The sequence below is a fragment of the Bicyclus anynana genome, chromosome 24 (assembly GCF_947172395.1).
Source record: "Bicyclus anynana chromosome 24, ilBicAnyn1.1, whole genome shotgun sequence".
NCBI lineage: Eukaryota > Metazoa > Arthropoda > Insecta > Lepidoptera > Nymphalidae > Bicyclus > Bicyclus anynana.
Window position 1 is genome coordinate 3,714,636 of NC_069106.1, and position 23,141 is coordinate 3,737,776.

Below are 23,141 nucleotides of genomic sequence, written 5' to 3' on the forward strand. Positions count from 1 at the left end.
TTAGTATAGATAAATATGAATCTATACTTATTTTATAAAGAGGTAAAGTTTGTGATATTGAAGGGGGTATTCTCTAAATCTAAACCGATTTAAAAAAATCTTTTACCTCTAGAAATCCACGTTATTTGATATTGTCGTAGGCTATATTTTATCCCAGTATTCTCACGGGAACGGGTACTACGGTCAAACCGCAGGGCGTCGGCTAATTATTATATAATATTATTTATTATATATATTTACGAGTAAGACAATTATAAAGAAATTATTCGCAGAACTTCTTTACATCGGATGTGTTTACCAGTCATGAACCTATCATTGTCGCCCCAATATCATTAATCATTATAAATCATTATCACGGTAATAACTATGGTTACCGACACTGAGTTTTTCTGATGACTAAGGTTATAAAATTCAAACCTATTATAAAGAAAAATATAAAGAATTAGCGAATGCCCGCAACTTCGTCTGCGTGAAACCCTACCCCTACCCTAAATATCCTATGCCCGTCCCCTGATTCAAAGCTACCTCTTTTAGCCTTTCTTTTACCTCAGCAACTTGCAGCCAAATCGGTCCAGCCGTTCTTGAGTTATAAATAGTGTAACTAACACGACTTTCTTATATGCAGTATATATAGATTTGCATTCGTAGAAATCTGACAGTTTTTAATTTCCCCCACCCATTTCCCAACCATAAGATAAAAAAAATAGTTTTAGCTGACTGACGTGGCTTTTTTGAAGATAAATAAAGAATTTTATATAAAGCTAATTATATTTTATATAAAGAAATAAAGCCTTCCTTGATAAATGGGCTAGTATTTCCTTAGATTAGCGCGTTCAATCAAACAAACAAACTCTTCAGCTTTATAATATTAGAAGAAGAAGATGTGCCTTATATGCTTCTAAAACTTTACTACTGTTTTTATTATCATTACTAGCGGATGCCCGCGACTTCGTCCGCGTGAAACTCGATGTAAACTTTCAACTACCGCTACCCTACCCCTACCCTACCCCTACCCTACCCCTACCCCTACCCTACCCCTACCCTACCCCTACCCTACCTCTACCCTACTCCTACCCTACCCTACCCCAACCCTACCCCTACCTCATCAAAATCGGTCGAGCCGTTTCGGAGGAGTTCAATGTCGAACACCGCGACACGAGAATTTTATATATTAGAAGATTTACATCGCCTACCTATCAATGATCAATAATAACCTTCGTAGATGCGAGTACTTTTTTATGTAAATATAAATTTACGCTTGAATACAATCACGTTTTATGGCAAGCAATTATGAGTTTTAAGTTTTCACGAGCTCGCTGGCGCAGTAGGTACTCTTAGTGCTACTCAACAGAGGTCCTGGGTTCGGGTTTACGTTATTACCTATACTGATATTATAAGATAGATTTGATTGTTTGTTTTAACCCATATTCGGCTCACTACTGAGCATGAGTCTCCTTTCAGAATGAGAGGTGTTAGGTCAATAGTCCATCACGATAGATAGATAATTAAGAAAATTCTCTGGTATGCAGGTTACCTCATGATGACTTTCCTTTACCGTTTGAGACACGTGATATTTAATTTCTTAAAATGGACACAACTGAAAAGTTGGCGGAGCATGAGCAGAGACAGAGGTCATATAAGTATCCACTGGGCTATCACGGCACATGAGAGATGGGTATGAGATCTGTCGCAGAGGTATGGGTAGAATTAACTTGTACCTCCTTCAAGTACTAAAATCGCTAAAGTCGCTTCCATCTTAGAGTTCATTTATACGAGTAGCTACTGCTGCCGACGACTGCAGTCGACTGCCGTTGACTACGGCCGAGACGTCGGCAACTGCAGTCGACTGCTGTCTGCCGTCGAGACGTCGCCGAGTGCAGTCGTCGGTAGCAGTTTCTGCTCGTGTAAATAAACCCTTAGACTGCATCGTCACTTAACATCAGCAAGGTTATTATGTAACTCGGTGTACCATTCAAGTAATCAGTCACTACATCTTTTTTCATCGTATTTTCGTTTTTGTGATAATTTAAAATAGTTATTTCAACGAAATAAGCTTGATTGCACTACTTTACATTAAGCGCTAATGTTTTTTTTTGTTTCTACGATCATCTAACATGATTATTTCAACAAAATTACGTAAATACCAGTTTTTTATACTAATGCCATTTTACGTGAAATGACGATAATTCTGTCATTTCGTTAAAAAACAATTTTAGATGGTTGCAAAACCGAAAATACGATGAAAAACGATGTAGTGACTGATTGTTTGAATGGTACACCGAGTTACATAATAACCCTGCTGGTGTGATCACAGTCAAGGAGTAACTTGACATTTTTTTTTCTGCAAGTTAGCTCTTGAATACAATCTCATCTGATGGTAAGTGATGATGCAGTCTAAGATGGAAGCGGGCTAACTTGTTAGGAGGAGGATGAAAATCCACACTCCTTTCGGTTTCTACACGACATCGTACCGGAACGCTAAATCGCTTGGCGGTACGTCTTTGTCGGTAGGGTGGTAACTAGCCACGGCCGAAGCCTCCCACCAGCCAAATAAAAACATTGAATGGGTAACTTGGCGCGCGTTGACCTAGAAATTGCCTATTCACTTGCTCTGACGGCACTCAAATCGTACGTGGCAGGAAACGGGCACCGGAAAGGTATTCTATACCTACAGTACACTTTAATTTAGTAAAATATGTATACGTATACTAATCTATAGAGAGGTAAAGTTTGTAAAGTTGGACTAAATTTTGGATCTACTAAACCGACTGAATTTTTTTTACTAAATATAAAATTATTTGTGAGTGTCATAGGCTATATTTTATTATCTGCTTGCATAACAGATATGCGATATACTAGAATTTTAAAAACTAATTTGTCATGCCGGCCACTCATCATTGGATAAGCCCATATACCTGTAGCATTATAGAGTTTGGACAATGGTAATATATTTTTTTTGATAATTTTTTTAAAGACATTTTGTACAAATGAGACGATATCGACTTTGTATGTAGAAAGAGCCGTGATAGCCCAATGGATATGACCTCTGCTTCCGATTCCGGAGGGCGAAGGTTCGAGTCCGGGGCATGCACCTCCAACTTTTCAGTTGTGTGCATTTTAAGAAATTAAAATATCACGTGTCTCAAACGATGAAGGAATACATCGTGAGGAAACCTGCATAACAGAGAGTTATCTTAATTCTCTGCCTGTGTGAAGTCTGCCAATCCGCATTGGGCCAGCGTGGTGGACTATTGGCCTTACCCCTCTCATTCTGAGAGGAGACTCGAGCTCAGCAGTGAGCCGAATATGGGTTGATGTAGTATTTTACTACATCAACCCATATTCGGCAATCACGCCCTGACCTAAGTCATTTTAATGTACAAACAAATCGTCCGAACTGACCCGAAAGAGCAGATTAAAAAAAAGTAAACATTGATTTAGTAGATGTTATGACTGTCGGTTTTTTTTCAGACATAACTTTACTTAATGATCCATGAAACGTGATAAATGAAAAACAAATAGTCTCATTTCAATCTGTATCGACTTAATGTTATTTAGTAAATGTCAGTGACTGAATGCTTAATTAGTTTGTATAATATCTTAATTCGTGGACTTTTTGTGTTTCGGATTATTTTAATTTTTAGATGATAATCAGATTATTATCCGTGATAGCCCAGTGGATATGACCTCTGCCTCCGTTTCCGGAGGGTGTGGGTTCCAATCCGGTCCGGGGCATGCACTTCCAACTTTTTAGCTGTGTGCATTTAAGAAATTAAATATCACGTGTCTCAAACGATGAAGGAAAACATCGTGAGGAAACCTGCATACCAGAGAATTTTCTTAATTCGCTGCGTGTGTGAAGTCTGCCAACCCGCATTGGGCCAGCGTGGTGGACTATTGGCCTAACCCCTCTCATTCTAAGGAGACTCGAGCTCAGCAATGAGCCGAATATGGGTTGATAACGTAATCAGATTATACTCTATTTAGATTATAATCTAATACATGTACGCTGAGCACAAAAAAAAACATTGCAGTGTGTCTTGTGACTTTTTACCTAACTGCCAATAAGGCTTGTTTTTTTTACTTAAATTTAGATTTAGCTTTTGGCTTTATATTAAACTAGCAGACGCCGCACGTTTTCACCCGCATGGTTCCCGTCCTCGTACGAATACGGGGATAAAATATAGCCTAGGTATATCACTCGGGTATAGTGTAGCTTCGCAACAGCTGAAACATTTTTCAAATCAAGTTTTTCAATGCAATCAAACAATAAACATTCAAATCTTTGCTCTTTATAATTAAGTTATTTATGCAGCTGTTTGTTATCCTAGTAAATAAATGAAATAAAACATAGTACAGCCGAACATGTAAAAAACACCTTTTTGTAATTCGGTTAAAAACGTACGAACAGTCAGGGTTGCCACCTCATTATCTTAGGTGGGTGCTAAATGACATCTCAAATAGTGCTAGATTGATAAAAAGAAATAAAATAAGTGCTATTTTTTAGACAAGATTAAAATTAAATAAAATAAAAATATAAAATTGTTTAACTTCGAATCTTCCAATAATTATGACAATTATTTCAAACTACATCCAGTCATCTTCAATAACATATCTCTCTTCTGCTGTGTTTTCTTCTGTGGTGGCTGCGTGGAAGTGGAAGATACTTTAGTATTTTAGTCGAGTACGAACAATTTTTGGACCTAAAAGTGCTAAATTAAGTGCTAAATGTTAAATTACGGTGTTGGAATTGAGAAAATAGTGCCATATCTAGCACCGAAAGTGCTATGTGGCAACACTGCGAACAGTGCCTACCCTAATTAAAAAGCCTGTGCACGCTATTGCTAGGAAAACAAAAAACATAACCATCAAACAAAATAAAAACTACAATCAATTAACCTTACAGGCCGCTAATCTCAGCGAGATAACAAATTACAGGCGCAATTGCGTCTATAATTAAAACTATCACGTTGATAATTATATAAATAAATAAATCTCTATAATATATCATGTGTATACCGTATGTCAAGGGTTAGCAATCACGCGATATCTGGTCGTATCTCGGAAATTTTCATATGCCAGCTTAGGTTAATATAATAATAACCATTATGTGTTAATCGTCGTCATCAACCCATATTCGGCTCACTGCTGAGCTCGAGTCTCCTCTCAGAATGAGAGGGGTTAGGCCAATAGTCCACCACGCTGGCCTAATGCGGATTGGCTGGCTTCACACACGCAGAGAATTAAGATAATTCTCTGGTATGCAGGTTTCCTCACGATGTTTTCCTTCACCGATTGAGACACGTGATATTTAATTTCTTAAAATGCACACAACTGAAAAGTTGGAGGTGCATGCCCCGGATCGGATTCGAACCCATACCCTCCGGAATCGGAGGCAGAGGTCATATCCACTGGGCTATCACAGCTCATGTGTTAATATTATGTAAATATAAATATATAAAATGTTATTGAAGGTCGCAGATCATCCGAGATTAATATAATGTTGTTATAAGTAATATAATATTAAATAGTATATGCATGATAGCATCATGATAACTTGATAAGTTTGTAGTAATGACGTTTGAGGTCATCAGCTGGCTCGGCTTTTAATTATCATGAACAACAGTGAATCGTATGATCATCATTGCCTGATCGAATGATCCACAGCAAGGTTTGCTAGCCTATTCACTAAATTTGAGTATTTTAGTGGATATACACGAAATTTATTAACTAGTTTTAGCAGACTCACAGGTGATTACAAAAATAAGTAAACTTATGTCGAACAAAGAATATGATTCACAACATTTGTCAGGACAACTTAATTAACAAATCAAACTGTAACCAAAATAAGACCCTAGAAGAGTGACGTCACGCACTTGTGAACGATGTGTGTAGGGTTAAAGGCGCCTTTGACAGATATCTAAAATTCCTTTGTCCACTCAAGTCACTCTCCCCGCCTATCACAAGTAACCCATAAAGAATTACACAACAAGAGATGTGGACGGCTCGAACGCCACGAGCACACTGAAGGTGAAACACGGTGATAACACTAGCTATTGTTAGTAATTTTCAAGTCACGTGATTTCGTGTTTACTATTTATTTTTTGTCAAAAGTAGGTACTATCGTGTATCTAATGGAAGCTATGGTAGTCTACAGAGTAAAGTGTATAATTGCCAAGTTAATAGCGTTTCAATCATTTGAGATTATATCGATATGAGATTATAGGTCATAAAATAAAATCGAAAATTTAGAAAAACTTCCGAATGTCTTAATTGTCTTTTGTAAGTAGATCTTTCAGCTATTACTTAAAAGTATACCGATTGTCAACCAATACCTTGCACAATGCCCACCCCAGATAAGTGTGATAGGTCTGCTAAACCACTTAGCCTCACTTACAGTCACAGTAACCCAATACAGAGTTACACAATGTATCACACGCGACCGCATGCCGGCATTGTAAGCAAATGAGACGATATCGACTTTGTTAGATATTCTATTTTTACCCGACTGCGTAAGAAGGAGGGTCATGTTTTTCTAGCGTATGTATGTATGTCCATTTCTTTGACACGCCCTACAACCCAAACGGCTGGACTGTTTTCACGTATGAGCTGTCATTCAGTTCATCAGTATTGTAGTAATGACATAGGCTATATAAATTTTCAAAATGGCGTATTTTAGGCACTTAAAAAAGGGTGGGGTAATTTTTTTTTTTACCTTTTCCTTACAATATGGGTATCAAATGAAAGTTCTCAAAAATACCATTTAAAAAAATATATATTATATTGTGTATATATTACTGTTTTAACACAAATTATTGAAAAGCGTCTTTTTCCCAATTATCCCAATTATACTGGGACGATCGAAGTAAAATTTACTAACTAGAATGTACCTATTCAAGTCAGGAATGACATTGTCTGTACTTAGTTATATTTTAAATGAAGATCGGAAAAGATCTGTCTTATAAAAACTAAAAAGTTCAAAAAAAAGTATTATTAATATAAACATGTATCACAATATCTACATAAAGTTCTTGACTAATTCGTGACTAATTTCTTTATGTTGCCGCATGCGGTGACATACATTTGTATTTCATTCTTTGCCCTTAGGAAAGTATTTGTCCCCGTCTGCAGCACCACAAAGAATTTAGTCAGAATTGTATACAGATATTGTATACAATTCTGACTAAATTCTTTGTGGTGTTTAGTCTGGTTTAGTCAGGTTTTTTGTTTTTATAATAATATTTTTTTACGAAGTGCTAGACGCCCCGTGACTTCACCTGCTTAGTTCCCATTCCTGGGAATACGGGGTAATCTATTGAACCGATATTGACAGGTTTAACAGGTCATATTTTATTCCTGTATTCATACGGCGACGGGAACTAGACAAGTGAAACCGCGGGGCGTCAACTAATTTAATATATGAGAGTAATTTCTTTGTATATAGTGATAACAAAAAAACTGAGATTGTTGGGGGCTCTCAGGCCAGGCGCGATTACAAATTTGATGTTGCAATAATCCTACTAAAATTATAAACGTTTGTATGTTGTATGGATGTTTGTAACTCTTTAACGGCGCAACTACTGAACCGATTTAGCTACTAATTTGGAATGGAAATAAATTTTGGATTAACATAGGCTTAGGCTTTCACTTTTCATCCCGGAAAAATCAATAGGTCCCGCGGAATTTGTGAAAAACTAAATTCGACGCGGACGAACGGAGCGGACGTCCGCTTGTAATAAATTGATGATACAATTTTTTTTTTTTTAAATTAACTTTAATCAAGACACGTAAATGTAAATCACACATGTAAATGTAAATCCTTGGGGCTATGCTTGTTATTTTATAAATATAGATAGGTCAATACAGTGTAACTGAGTACATTTTTGTGCCTTTTGCCGTGGAGCCCCTTGGGCCATGGAGTCGCAGTGCCAAAAAATTTTACCGAATCCGTGGCTAGATGCCTCGACTGGTGACAGAAGGGCTGGCTCATTTTTTGCGCAAAGGATCAGCCTGGCTGTCCAGCGCGGAAATGCAGCCAGTATTCTTGCCACCATTCCACGTGGGCATGATTTGTATAGTTATTAGGATAAGTTAGCTTAAGTTCCGCATTGTATTCTTTCTCATTAAAAAAAAAGTTACGTGTAACTGAAACATTAGTTTAATTTAACAAGATGAAACAGTACTAAAACATGCAAGTATTTGTTATGTATTTAGCACAAGCTATTGATATTTTCATTTAGTAAGGATACTCATATAGAACGGAAAATACGCCGAATACATAAAATGAAACAATAACTAGCGTATACATGCTAATATTATAGTAGGACAATACAAATTAACACCTTTTTATAAAATTATCGATAATATGGATTTCAATAAAAGGTGGTTCCGTATAAGTACATGTCGGCAATATTTTTAAAAATACTGTTCCGATTTAGGTGGTTTCCCCATTTATATTATACTAGCTGACGCCGCGCGGTTTCACCCGCGTGGTACCTGTTCCCGTTGAAATACGGGGATAATATATAGCCTATAGCCATCCTCGATAAATGGGCTATCTAACACTGAAAGAATTTTTCAAATCGGACCAGTAGTTCCTGAGATTAGCGCGTTCAATCAAACAAACAAACAAACAAACTCTTCAGCTTTATTATATTAGTATAGATTTCAGATAATTTCAAGTATTTGTATTCATATCAGGCAGTTCGTTTTCCCTTGAAAAAATTGACGTTATAAAACTAGACTTTCATTTATTTTTATTTATTTTACAAGTCAAATAGAAAATCGATTTAAATGAAATTTAAATAGATATTATGTTTTCAAATTAGTCATGGTCGATCGTTTTACGTCGGTCACAGACGGTCAAGTATACAGCTCTGTGTAACTAACTTGACTGTCTGTAGCCGGCGTTAGACCCATTATAACACGATTTCGACACACGGACGTAGGTACTACGGTCAAGAGTCAAGAGCAAGACGGTGTTAAGGATGCTCCTAAAAGCCTTCAAGAAACGCAGATGATGTAAAGGGTCTTTATGTCAAGAGAATATCTATAGTAATATTATAAGGCTGAAGAGTTTGTTTGTTTGCTTGAACGCGCTTATCTCAGGAACTACTGGTCCGATTAGAAAAATTCTATCACTGGTAGGAAACTACTCTATCCCCTAGTGCAGAGTTTCTCAAAGTGGGGGGTCAAATCCCTAGAGGTTCGCCAATTGACGGCAGGGAGTTTGCGACAAGATTTACGTAATTGTGGCTTGATAACTGACACCGAGTCGTTAAGTTGAGTTATCGAGAGTTAAAAGTGTCCAAAATTACTCCTAACATTGAATCCATTTGCGACAAGAAACAAGTACACTCATCACATTATTATGGTACTTTATGTGTTACCTTTTATTCAGATAAAAACCTCATTGTATTCAACAGTCAAATTATTTTTTTTCTTTTTGGGGGGTTCCTTCCATTAGTTAGTAACGGGTTCGCTGTCACTTGGAAATTTTAACAGGGGTTTGTGGAGACGAAAGTTTGAGACACTCTGCCCTAGTGCTTATTTGTATTCGTATTCCTACGGGAACGGGATCCGCGCGTGTAAAACCGCGCGGCGTCTGCTAGTATTTATATACAAATCCAACAATATCGGAAGAAACCAAGTTTTTTAGTACAGGATTACAAAATATATAGGTATACTCGTATCAACTTCATGTGTCTATTGTACGCAAATAAGTTTATATAATTAATTAGGTTAGTTTAAGCAATCACAATAATTGTTGACTATTATTGCCAATGACTTCATCGTAGGTGTCCACAGACCTTTGAATCAGACAATTAATATGTCGGTCGAAATTCACCGACAAAATTGTCTGTCGCTTTTTGAGGGGGACGAGGTAAACTCACACATCGAAAATATTTAACACCAATGCACACAACGATAAATTTAAATCGTAATACATCATCATCATTATCAACCCATATTCGGCTCACTGCTGAGCCGAATATGGGTTGAGTCTCCTTTCAGAATGAGAGGGGTTCACCTGCTGGCCCGATGCGGTTTGGCAGACTTCACACACGCAGAAAATTTAGAAAATTCTCTGGTATGCAGGTGTTATTCCTTCACCGTTTGAGACACGTGATATTTAATTTCTTAAAATGCACACTATTGAAAAGTTGGAGGTGCATGCTCCGCACCGTATTCGAACCCACACCCTCCGGAATCGGAGGCAGAGGTCATATCCACTGGGCTATCAGGGCTATAATCGTAATACACACGTGTAATTTTAATTTCACCATGTTAAAATTACACGTGTCTAGCGAGGCAGGTCCTATGGTAATTGGTCTGAGTAGGTGTGTGCTTTTGTTAAGTCAGCCACTGACGATTAAGTAATCCCACACACCTGCAGCGCTAATGGATTTACGTACGATAAAACTGACCGTGTGTGTGTAAAATGTAGATACTTTAGTAGTTTCGTTGAAAATACGATCTTAGATGATTGCATAAACGAAAATATGATGAAAAACGATGTAGTGGACTAATTATTTGAATGGTACACCGAAATACATAATACCCTGGTCTCGGAATCATCACCGTAAGTCATCGCTGGCAACACGCAATGTTCGAAGACTTTCGTCTTCAGGCATTGAGGAATTTTGGACAAAAATATACATACTTCAATGATTACTTTATCTGAATGGTACACCGAAATACATAATACCCTGGTCTCGGATCCGTAAGTCATCGCTGGCAACACGCAATGTTCGAAGACTTTCGTCTTCAGGCATTGAGGAATTTTGGACGAAAATATACATACTTCAATGATTACTTTATCTGAATGGTACACCGAAATACATAATACCCTGGTCTCGGATCCGTAAGTCATCGCTGGCAACACGCAATGTTCGAAAACTTTCGTCTTCAGGCATTGAGGAATTTTGGACGAAAATATACATACTTCAATGATTACTTTATCTGAATGGTACACCGAAATACATAATACCCTGGTCTCGGATTCGTAAGTCATTGCTGGCAACACGCAACGTTCGAAGACTTTCGTCTTCAGACATTGAAGAATTTTGGACGAAAATATACGTACTTAGATGATTACTTTATCATTAGATTTGATTTTTTAATGACTTTATTATATAATATATAGCCGACGCCCGCGACTTCGTCCGCGTGAAACTTGATGTAAACTTTCAACTACCCCTGTCCTACCCCTACCCTACTCCTACCTACCCCTACCCTACTTTTCTAGTTGATTTTTTACACCTTGTGTCCGAAAAACCCAAATATCTTACGGAACCCTATTTTTTTCTAAAATTAAATTTAGCCTTTGATACTTGTGGATAATGTAACTTTCGAATGTTGAAAGAATTTTAAAAATCGGTCCAGTAGTTTTTGAGCCTTTTCATTACAATCAAACACACATACAAACAAAGTTTTCCTCTTTATAATATTAGTATAGATTGTAACAGTGTTGTTAGAACAATAGACTTATAAATATTTCTTATTGCTAACACGCTATGGTCATTTGTGTGTACAGGCTTACACACCTTTATAAACATTAAGAATAATGGCAGGAAAAACAATTAGGACATAATTTACAAAGTAACAAACTATTATTAACTTGAGACATGTAGGTACCAACCTACCACTGCTAAGCGCCTGTTTGTTGCAAGCACTTATAATACATGTACATTTCTATTTATTTTATTATTACACAGAAGTAATTTTACAGATGGTAACGTATTTTTTTTTTTCTTTTTTTTTTATTATTTTTCTACTACTTTATCATTGCAAACACTGAATTTGCACTCTCTTATCATAGATACAGAAATGTATCCTAGAATAAATCGTGCTAATCGGATAATCGCAAAAATCCTAAGACGTATACAAAATACCGGATAATCGGAATCCAAAGCTGATTTACGCAATCTTTCATCTATTTTTATCATAAAAATCTGTGCTATCGGTTAAAGTTAATTTTCGTTTGCACTTCACTATTATGAAATCTGTGTTTTTAACCGCTTTCAAAAAAGGATGAGGTTCAATTCGACGCGTATGTTTTTTTAATGTTTATTATTAACATAACTTGTCATTTAAAAACCAATTCTGAAAAATATTTATTGTTTGAAAGAGAATACTTCCGGATTGGTCCCATTAAATTTTCACGAAAATCGGTTCGGTATTTTTTTGTTAAAATCAAAATATCTGAAATAATTGAACGAAATTGCCCATACAATGAAATTGTGCATGTGTGCGCTTGAGTTTCGAAAAATTCTAGCGGTGATTTTGTAAGCAAGTATCATATCTAACAGTATAAAATCATTGCGTCCAAATTGGTCGTCTATGTGAAAACTAGTTTCGATGATACATATATAATTACAAGGAGTCAAGTGTCAGTTTTGTATCAGGAATGAAAGGCAATGAACCAATTTGCTAAGGTATACCTTATACAATATATATATATTGTATAAGGTGCTGGAATGGCCGCCCTACACCGGAAAGCGCTTTTTTTTCTGATTGTGTAAGTGCCGTAGACTCCGGGACCTCAGCGGCGTCATCGGGGGTTTGGGTGATCGCAGAAGCATCGCCTGATGGGGCCCGAAAGCAGAAGCAGAGTAGATGGGCGGAACGACTCTCTAAGGGCGTCTCCTCTGAGACTCGCGACCTCCGGAAAGCGGTCCGAGGTCCGAGTCGCAGAGGAAACGTTCATCAATTCACCTCAGTCCACCAAGTGGAGGGCCACTTGGTGGACTGAGGGCATCAAGCGGGTTGCATGGAGTCGCTGGATGCTGGTTCAGACCGTGGCGTTTGGAAGTCCATGCAAGAGATCTATGCCCAGCAGATAATGATGATGATGAATCACATTTTTACTAAGTACACCATGATGTAACATCGAACGATACTGTGGTTATGAATAAGCCTGCGAACATTACGACAGTTATAGCAACGTGAACAACAAAACGAAATGTATGGTTGTTTATTAAATAGGGAAAATATTGAATTTTAAAATTAATAAGTACATGGAAACCGGGTATTTACTTCTAATTGTATCATCATCATTAACGACCCATAATCGACTGAGCACAAGACACTGCTGAGCACGAGTCTCCTCTCAAAATGAGAGGGTTTAAGCCTTAGTCTACCACGCTGGACAAATGCGGATTGGCAGACTTCACACACGCAGAGAATTAAGAAAATTCTCTGGTATGCAGATTTCCTCTCGATGTTCTTCCTTCACCGTTTGAGAAACGTGATATTTAATTTCTTAAAATGCACACAACTGAAAAGTTGCAGGTGCATGCCCCGGACCAGATTCGAAACCACACCCTCCGGAATCGGAGGCAGAGGTCATATACTAGGCTATCACGGCTTTTTTTTAGTGTGAAAGTACATAACTAAAATTCAATCCGACTGGAAGTCTGGACTGGAGACATGTATGAAGATATATTTTTTTATATGGAATAGGCTTCGGGAGAGAGTTCCATACTCTAGCCTAGCCCCGCGAATAAGAAACGAAGAAGCACGAATTCGTACGAGCTCTATCTCTATCTCTTAATGATAAGATATTATTTAGTTTTAAAGTCCGAACAAATTACCAAAAAGAATAAGCTAATTTAACAACAAAACAATCCACGATTACTTTTACAATGGAAGCGCGAATAACAAGTTATCCCTAATATATCAAAACAAGAATTTAGTACAAACAAATACTTCGAATAGCTGTACGAATTGCAGAAACTGGATAAGGTGATTCAACATCGGGGCTAGTCTATAACTACCAACTATCAATACACATATGAATAAAATTGAAGTGTCTGTCTGTGGTTTTAAAATATCTGTATTTTGTCAAATGCTTATAGCTATACTAAAACATAATCAAGCTTTGTCTATCTGTCTTTCTGTTTGTCAGGGCTTAGCTCAGACGATTTAAATGGATCTTTCACTGGAAGAAAGAGGACGTTCTGGGGCAACGTAAAGGCTACTTTTTATGCTAAAAATGTTTTGAAGGTTCCCGCCGGATTTGAATAACAGAAATTGACACGTACGAAGTCGAGGGCGTCCACTAGTCAATAACATGGTTGACCGATTTGTAGTGGTACTGAAATAGGGTGTTCACTTTCCATCCATGCCTCACAGAGCACGTTAACTCACTGTTATTAACATATCATCTGATATCAATCACAATAGAGCAAGCGAAAACGAGGTTTAAAATAGAAGAACACAACAATCAGATATTTTCTGGCATACTATTTTAAACAGAACTGAAAAATGTTTTAGAAACAGTCTAGATAAACATTGCAAAACACCACACTGAAAAAGTATTCAGGATATCTGGAAACTGTCTAGGTGTACGAAAGTGTAAGATAGAGATCGTTTCTAAGACACGTTTAAAAGCAAAAATTCAATGTTAAAGAATTGATGAACGACTTATATTTAATTCGAGATAAGTTTAAATGGAGCGATACACAAGATGTGAGTTATGTGTGTATACAAATAACTATCACCTACACGTTGCCGGCAATCTTGATTAAACTATTGATAGCAACTAAAATGTAACAACTAAAATCTATTAAGAATCTCTTATCATCGTAAGTTGTATGTTTAACATTGTTGTTAAAACAATACAAGTTAAATGTAATGAAAACAATCGCAGTTCATTGAGCGTACACTACAGTTAGGTGATTACCGGCAACAAGTCGGTAACATCGTGAATTACAAATCGGATTAATCGGACCGTGACTAACTGTCATGTACGTAGGCTACTGAACCAAAATCTCACAAACGTAATGATATGACGAAATTTTTACAAAACACAGCACCAAAATCTAAAAATCGTCCGAGATTTGTATCCAATTTTCCAACGATCGTATCAAATTCCGGCGATCGCGTGAATGGAAAGAGAAATCGGCAGCAAATTGTGACGTATTAATATAGCGATGATAGTTTATATCCGTAATTTCACTTTACTATATCCGATGATTTTGTGTTATACTTTTGTAATTGACATTTTACCTTATGTAAATCGACTGCACACAAAATGACTTTTCACTTTTATTCGATACAATAATTAATAATTACAACAGTAGGGAATGATTTAGAAATGCACAATAAATTGTTGTTAATTGTTATGAAACGGTAAAAACTGTGGCGAGCGAATGTTAAATTTATGTAACAACGCGACGTCAAGCGAACCGTATCGCGGCTCGTGCCACGTCCTCCCACGCGCACGGTCGAAGTATAACTGACTAACTGAGCGAACAACGTCAACGTCGACGAGCCGGTGGCTGAAATGCCATGACACGCCATCAGCCGGTGTTCTTTTTTTCACGATGCGCATGCGTCGATCGCAAACAAGAAAAACAATGTTTACTATTTGTTGCCTGGCGCAGTTGGCAGAATTCAGACGCCGCTGAGCCTTCCCACGTCTCTTCATTGTCAGCGCTATGAAATTTCTTAGGTAATTTTTCGATGCTCTTTGTCATAAACAAAACTTCATAGCGATTGTTGATTATGATGTTCTTTATTTATTTTTATATTAAGTTCTTGTTTTATTTTTAACAGAATTATATTTTATAACGCTTCCTTAAACTGGATATGCCCGAATTAAGATTTGGTCACGAAAGTTATGAACTTGAAGATAAGTGTGTTCTTACTTTCACGATGTCTTCGTTTAGAGATGAATCACCATTTCTAGGTCATTACTGTTTTCCTCAAAAAGTATTATGTCGTCAGCGTGTCGAGAAGTATTATGCAGGAGCTGGTTTAAATATAGCTTGTTTATTTTTGTTTCAGCTTGAAATCGTTACAAATTATTGACCAGAAGTAATATGAATATTTTAGAACACAAGCGACAAAGGACTACCCTGATAAAGCTATTTTTTTAATTTAACTGAGCGCTATTGTTCTTTGTGTATTTTTTACTATTATCATATCCTTGATTCGCGTCCTTCGTCTGCGTGAAATTAAGGTCGACTTAACGAGAAACCAATTTCTTTGTGCAGTATTTTTAGTTTTATATCAATTTTTCATATTATTATCATTATTTGATCGTATCAGTGCTTCTCGCGTGTTACACGCACTAGAATCATTTATTTTTTAAATATTTCAAACAAAATAAACTAATGCTGATTCTAAAAAGCATTGCAAGCAATTATTTTTTTATGTTATTATATTCGTCATACATTGACCCCAATGTTCATCCGAAACTCAATCGAACGCTTTCGTGTAGTTAAGTCATTAGCGAAAACAATGTTAACAATGTTAATAAAGGTGCCTTTAAACTTGTTCCTTTTGTTGTCGATTGTTGTAAGCCCTGACCGACAACCTGATACGATCAATTTTTTGCTTCTTGCTACTTATTCACACATGTTATTTCTATAAACAAGTGCATATAATCTACACGTCTATTGATCTTGAATTACAAATAATGAATAATAATAATTAATCGATTTTGTTATTCTCCGCGAAACACCGGCTAATCTAATCGTAAATACAAAATCAACAAAGATTCCTGTATGTACGTTTCACTCCGAAAGTGAAGCATGCTCAGGAGATATTAAATATAAAATTACATGAAAAAGTTGGGGGAAAGGAAATGGCCAGTAAATACACAGTATAGATGGATATCCCCTCTCTTACTCGTATAAGGAGGGTGATATGGCCTTGTAGTGGGCCGTTAAAATAGGCTGATAAAATAATGATGAAATTTGGAAAGTTTAAAATTTTCCCAGTTTTGACAGTTAATCTTCTCTTTTTCTTCTTCTGCATACAGACAAAATAAAAAAAACGCTGATAACTAGTAGGTATATTTTGACAATTCTTTTACAAAATAGAAACTGTACAGCTTTACGCAAATTGACTTCCAGCCCCTCCATTCTGTAAAGTTACAGCGATGTGACATAGCTCATCACAATGGCAACTTCGTTGTTAGTGACATTTTATTTTAGACATCCCATAGAAATAAAGTTCAAATTCTAATTAAACTTGTTATAGGCGAATATAAAATAGCAGAATCACACCTCTGATCCAAACCGATGAAACTACTACAAACAGTTGTAAATAAGCCTTGGAATACATGAATTCTAATGCAATCAACTTTAAACTTAATGAAGTTACTTATCGCTTTGAAGAACTTAAAATACCGTCACGTTAAGTGTGTAAATATTTTTGCTTACAATATATATTTACAATACTTAACATAATGGAAGTTATGAATGTTATTTAAACGGGTACATACTATGGTTAGGCTTAATTTAAATGTGTTTTTTGTTGAACAATAAATAAATAAATAAATAATACCACGATAAAAAGACGAGATTTTTAAATAACATTCATAATGAACAACCACGAAATAAGTTTAAAATCATTATGGAAGTTCTTAAAAAAATATTTTATAATACACAATTTTATTATCTGTGCGTTCCAAGTAATAATCTTGGTCTTTAGGCACTGATTGATACTGCTCAAAGGATGTCCGAAATTGAGCCCACTTTTCAGAAGAATCAGAAATGCAAAATGTACTAAAAATCTTGTAAAGTTCTTAAAGAATTATTTTATAGTACACAATTTTATTATCTGTGCGTTCCAAGTAATAATCTTGGTCTTTAGGCACTGATTGATACTGCTCAAAGGATGTCCGAAATTGGGCCCACTTTTCAGAAGAATAAGAAATGCAAAATGTACTAAAAATCTTGTACTTTTTCTAGATTACTCCATCAGAACCTTAGCTAAAATAATATTCGCCAACAGTTAAAATAACTGAATGAGCTGATCTCATTATTTTAACACCGACGCGACGTTGTGATTTATATATATCCTTCGCTGGTTGTCAGTTGTCCTTGCAGACGCGGGCTGTCAATATCAAAGTCAATTAAAGACATTGTCAAATATCGTTCTTACCATAATTTGATATTGTGTCATGTTAGCATTATATCCTTATTAAAACTGTCGTCAGTTAGACACAGATAATGCAATTAATTTTATATCAAAGGGATGCGAATTATAGTTACAAGTAATTTAACTGGTTAGGCAAATATGGATTTCTTTGAAAATTGCCCTCACGAGTTCTCCTTAATTGACCTTATTTATGGCTAATTTTCAGCTCTGTATCATTTGTATAATTTGGGCCCGAGTTTGTATGGATACTGGGTTTGTCCTTTACAGTATGTGATAATCATGGCGAGTCAGGTAATGTTACGAACGTAGGAAACCATGGTGGTAGAGCGTTTTCCTTATAAACCATATTCCAGACTTCGGCGCGTCCGATAACATAAAGGAAGAAAATTATATGACAACTTTACGGAGGTCCTAGGATTGATCCCCGGCTGGGCCGATTGAGGTTTTTTTAATTGTCCCAGGTCTGGCTGGGAGGCTTCGGACTAGTGGCTACTACCACCCTACCGACAAAAACGTACCGCCAAGCGATTTAGCGTTCCGGTACGATGTCGTGTAGAAACCAAAAGGGGTGTGAACTTTCATCCTCCTAACAAGTTAGCCCGCTTCCATCTTAGATTGCATCATCACTCACCATCAGGCGAGATTGTAGTCAAGGGCTAACTTGTAGAGAATAAAGAAAAAGAAAGAACCATTTGATTTTAAATATTTTACTTTACCTATTCGGCAAAAATTAGCAATAAGTCTCTTACTAAGTATATACACTTTTACCATTAAGGGATTTGCTATATCTATGGAATCGCAAAAATGCCTATGAGAAGCCTTGAACTTTTTTGATTAACATCCACGGAAAATAACTTCCATATTTTTTATCGAAAAATAAAAAAAAAACAAAATCATTGACATACGCATATCTCTAATTGATGCTAATCAAAAGTATTATTTTCGCAAACATCCTTACACAAAATAGTTTTGCGTTTTATTTTTCACGATTCTTTTTGGTTTTAAAATAACCATTGCGCAATTTCGATTTATTGATACTACGCCTATCGTATATTACTAATCAATCAATCAATCTATCAATCAATTTATTTATTTGCAGATACATGCATTATATAAACAGGTGGTCGGTTAACATGTTACACAAATGTTTAACTTTTTAAATGTTTAAATGTTAACATGTTAAACACATACTCAATGTGATTTTTCCATGTCAAATTTTTATCTATTTGTAGACCAAGAAATTTTGTTACATTGGTATTGTCAATTTTTTTACTACAAAGAGACTTTGTTTATTTAAGTAGTTTTGAATATAAAATCTCATATCTTTAAAGAGAATATAAAAAGCTTCTTTAGACAGATTAGTTTCTGCAGATTCCAAAGCTTCTCATTGTTTCAAAGCTCGTATAACTAAGGTAAGATCAAATGAAAGCTGGTGAAAAAGACTTTTAGTCTGTAACTTCAACATAAAGAGAATTCTATACGTTGATATTATCAAGCGATAACATCACACTGTTAGTAGCTATGGCTATGGCTACTATTAATTAGCACTTTTACTACAAACTTCTAAATACTATATGTTGTGGATCTTAGAATTTCTGATTTTAAAATAATATTGTGTTTGTATTTTGCGAAGTTAATGACGTGTTACATCCTTGTGCCTTGGAGAGCACGTCAAGCCATCGGCCCCTTACATTATAATTAATAATCTGATATTAATCTTTCAGCTGGGCAGCATTCGGGAAACTTCACGACATCTTTTCGTTCGAAATTCTTTAGTGCCTGAAGACAAAAGTCTTCAAACAGTTCGTGTTGCCTATAATTCCGAGATTTGGTCGCTAACTATGGGCCCAGAATTACACAGCGGGCGATGGAACGAGCTATGCATGGAGTATCTCTGCGTGATCGAATCACGAAATGAGGAAATCTGCAGAAGAGCCATAGTCACCGACATAGCTCAACGAGTCGCGAAGCTTAAGTGGCAGTCGGCGGCGCACATAGTTTGAAGAGCCAATTGACGTTGGGGTCCTAAGATGTTTGATTGGCGACCCCGCACTAGAGAGGGCTGTGTTGGTAGATCCCCCACCTGGTAGACTGACGATATCAAGCGAGTCGCAGGGATTCGCTGGATGGAGACTCATGACTCAGGATCATGATATTTGGAAGTCCCTACACGCTTTTGTCCTGCAGTGGACGTTCATCGGCTGATATGATCATGATGATTCATCGTTACTGAGTACCCTAAGCTCACCGACCCGAAGAAGGGACTGCTCTGTAATGGACCAAATAGGCTAACAATGACTTTCTCGGAGATACGAGTAAGACGCAGAGTAGGTGATGAGATAATAATATTAAAAGTTTCATCATATACATCAGACGATGAAATTGTAAATTATTACGCATACTAATCCTTTGTGGGCATGAGTTAGCACTTTTACAACACGATTTAACACATTAGTTTAATTACGTCGTATAGTGTTTCTGTGTAATATCATTATATTTATAAAAAAAATTAAATCACATTAGATTAAAAAAAAAATAAAATTCAACCCCTACTGGTGAAATAGGGCTTGAAAGTTTACATTGATTTCCACGCGGACGAAGTCGCGGGCGTCTGCTAGTTTTAAAATAAACTACTGGTAGTTTCCGAGCGTATTCGTAACAAATAAACATACAAAAAATAAAATCTTACTATTATAAAATAGTATTAGTTTTGAAATACTGAATACAAATATAAATAAATAGCACATTTAGAATAACAAGTGAAATGATAAGGCTTTTATCGCAAATGTAAATAAACAGAAAGAATATTTATCGTCGTCAAATTGTGCGAAGCGATATTTGATGTTCTTTGTGTTGTTAATGCGTTACATTATCGGTTATCGAAGTAGGTACGTACGATTCAATCACCTTAGTAATACTTAAGAATATGCTGGCCTTGTGGTAACAATGGACAGGTCAAGGTTAACCGTGACAATACATTTTACCAAAATATTCTCTTGTACAAATATATTATGTAAGTGCTTTAAACTCTTGTCTTGAATAAGATGACTTCATCTATATACTTATAACAAATCTGTAGAGAAGAATTCTGTACATGAAATATATTTCCAAAATAACTATCAGGGGGTGTTTAGGGATCGATACTGATGCCAAAAATGCAATCAGTAAAATTTTCAGTCTGTCTGTCTTTCTGTATGTTCTTTATAGAAACAAAAACTATTCGACGGATTTTAACGAAACTTGGTACAATTATTCTTCATACTCCTGGGCAGGATATATTATACTTTTCATCACGCTACAATCAATAGGAGCAGAGCAGTAAAGGAAAATGCTGGGAAAACGGGAGAAGTTACTCTATTTTTGCAGTGATACCTACTACTGTAAGGGATGGATTAAAGAGGTCTAAGGGCGGACGAAGTCGAGTGCTTCCGCTAGTGATCACTAGTGATCATTGGGCTATCACGGCGCATAAAAATAAACAGTTAATACGAAATCATGTGGCTTGAGAATTACTAACAATAGCTAGTTGGTAAGTTTCGTATATGTCCCCTAATATACGTCAATGTTAGTGAATTGGGCTGCAGGTCAGCGTTAACCTTTAGGGCCTTTAAAAACAGTTATTCACAATCAAATTTAGCACGTTTCCATGTTAGAATAAGTTCGGGTTCTCGCGCAAACTTGTTATCAACAAGCGTCTCAGGCGTGTAATTTAAAAACACCTGCATTGCATAGTTAGCGTCTAGCAGGTGCATCGATGTATGGAATTTTGCAGCGAGTCGTTGAGGATAATAAAAAAAACGTTAATGATGATGGGGTGTGTGTTGGAAATGTGAATACTAGTATGTAGTAGTATGTTTTGACGGCCTCCGTGGCGCAGTGGTATGCGCGATGGATATACAAGACGGAGGTCCTGGGTTCGATCCCCGGCTGGGCAGATTAAGATTTTCTTAATTTGTCCAGGTCTGGCTGGTGGGAGGCTTCGGCCGTGGTTAGTTACCACCCTACCGGCAAAGACGTATCGCCAAGCGATTTAGCGTTCCGGTACGATGCCGTGTAGAAACCGAAAGGGGTGTGGATTTTCATCCTCCTCCTAACAAGTTAGCCCGCTTCCATCTTAAGACTGCATCATCACTTACCATCAGGTGAGATTGTAGTCAAGGGCTAACTTGTAAAGAAAAAAAAAAAAAAAAAAATGTGGACTTACTGCCTCATTGGCCTAGTAGTCCAACCGTGTGTGGTCTTGGGTCAGGCTAAGAAATATCATTCGTACTATAAATTATTCTCAGTATCATTACTGATACATTTAGCAGACTCAAAAGTGATTACAAAAACAAGAAAACTAAAGTCAAACAAAGGTTCACAACATTTTTCAGGACAACTTAATTAACAAATCAATTTGTAACTAAAATATGACCCTAGAATGGCAGAGTGAAGTCACGCACTTGTGAACGTTGTGTGTAGGGTTCAAGGTACCTTTGACTGTTAACAAACACTCCCTTTTTCCACTCAAGTCACTCTCCCCGCCTATCCCAAGTAACCCATAGAGAATTACACAACAAGAGATGTGGACGGCTCGAACGCCACGAGCACACTGAAGCCGTCCGTACCACAAGTCGTTGCAACACATATGTATTCAATGTTTTGGGATTCTATTTATTTAATTTATTTTTTCTCTTTATTTGGAGACATGCAAAGGTTCTATTGTTTGCGTTTTATTTTATAATAAAAAAAAATTAAAAAAATTTGACTGATTAATCCTTAAATAAAACATCTCTTTCCTGCCACCACTTTAGACCCTGCCTCCGACTCAGGTTCGGACTCCAATAAATCAAATTTTAAAACTCCGACTCCGCTTTCGATTCAGATAAAATTACCTCCGTTATATCCCTAGGTTTAACCGTGTAGCTGTATTAAAATTGTACATTAGTTTTTAAGTTAATTTCTTGCTTGTTTTTATTTGTTTTGGTGTACAATAAAGTATATTTCATTCATTCATTCATTCATTCATAAAATTCGGGGTAGGACAATGCTTTTAATCCTAGATGTCAATGCCCAACAGAGGGACAATAATTCGGTGTTGATGGTGATAAAAAAACGGGACAGTTATGTTATAATTCAAAACACTAGCGACGAATGAAATTAACTCTGCAGAACGGCTCAAAATTACAGCCGCGGTCGGCAAGTAATTATTATGAAACTGAGTATAACTCGTATATTGCCTAATAGTTGGAGAGACAGTGGCAGAT

At 36.5% G+C, this 23,141-nt stretch overlaps 1 protein-coding gene across 1 annotated transcript in view; it reads right to left on the reverse strand.

Moving 5' to 3' along the window:
* LOC112045396 (glycerol-3-phosphate acyltransferase 1, mitochondrial) overlaps positions 1 to 15,217 on the reverse strand; it is a 67,707-nt gene extending 52,490 nt beyond the window's left edge. The window contains exon 1 of the mRNA XM_052888953.1: positions 15,013 to 15,217. The gene's annotated coding sequence lies outside the window, so the exon portion shown is untranslated. The remainder of the gene's footprint in view (positions 1 to 15,012) is intronic.
* Between the last annotated feature and the right edge of the window lie 7,924 nt (positions 15,218 to 23,141).